We start from the raw sequence: 1345 nt of genomic DNA, 5'->3' as shown, positions 1-1345 counted from the left end.
ATTCAAAACAACATTTAACAAATTCATCTTGAACATGAATAGGAAATAGCTGATCTCAAATTCCAGCACAAGCAAGACATGGAAAAGATCAAATGGAAATTAAAAATAACCATGAAGCATATTAAGACTTCTCGGGGCATAACATCCAAAATGGCTAATGTAACGCTTCCTTTTTAATAGTAAATGGAGATATTACTTAAAATCCATAAAAATACAAACAGGGCACTAAAATATTTTTGGGCTACTTACTTTCTTCTACTAAGTCCCTTTGCTTTGTGCCTAATAGAGACTGAAAGAAGCTTCTATTTATAGGCGTTGGAGGCTTGGTTAGCGCTAACAACTATGGCCATCGGTGCCACTGTAGCTGACAAGGACTGTTTTCTATCTAAGAGAACTCTATCAGCCTCTCGATGCGTCCTTTCGCTGGCCTTCAACCCCAGCTCGCACTCGACATGATCTTTGACAATCATGAGTCAGGAGGGTCAGCCTAGAAAGAGACTAGATGGGCGGTGAACATAGTGATCTCTGGAACTAAAGGGAAGAAATGGCCTATTCTATCGATAGTTAGGTTGCAGCTTTCTGATTCCCTGTTCCCTAGGGCAAGTCCGTCTAAAAAAGGGTCACCCGCAAACCTATGTCGTTCATCCGTTTTCGTCTCAACCTCCGCTCTCGCCCTCATCCGATCCGAAACAATCCTCTAGATAAGAAAGAATTTCTTGAAAGTACGGGCTTTCCTCCCCCAAATTAGCCAAGCTTCGGTAAATTGTTATTAAAAGCTTAACATTTCTTGGGTCATTTTGCACCAATCTATATAACAAATCCTTGGGTAACATCCAACCGGGTATTTTGACATTCCTGGTATAGAGGTACGGAACTAATAAGTCATGATAGATTTCATCCTTCAACGTAGCAACTATACAGTGGTGTAACTGATGTTGACAATTAATCATGGTAATATCCTTCAAAAGGGCAACTTCCCAGACAATCCGATAAATGACATCGTCAGGAACAACATTTAAAAGATGCTGATCTATTAAGAGTGTTAGCTGCGTGAGAACATACATCTGTATAGAATTCATTCTAGTCATTCTTGGAATATTAGACATATTCTATTAGTGCTTTTTTCTCTATAAAAAAAGAAAATGTTTCTATGATATGGAACTTTTTCCTTCTGTCTCCCGCCTGACACAGTTTGACACGCGGTGCTACCTGATTGGCTCCAAATCTATAGTGGTAGAAAGAATCCAAAGGTCTCTATACCCAGTATACTTCCTAACCTGACAACTAAGTAACAACTTTTTCCTTCGTTTCACATTCTTCTCCTTTCTCCCCAATCGGTTGATAC

Source organism: Apium graveolens, chromosome 8, assembly GCF_009905375.1.
Source record: "Apium graveolens cultivar Ventura chromosome 8, ASM990537v1, whole genome shotgun sequence".
Taxonomy (NCBI): Eukaryota; Viridiplantae; Streptophyta; class Magnoliopsida; order Apiales; family Apiaceae; genus Apium; species Apium graveolens.
This window is presented reverse-complemented; position numbering follows the sequence as displayed.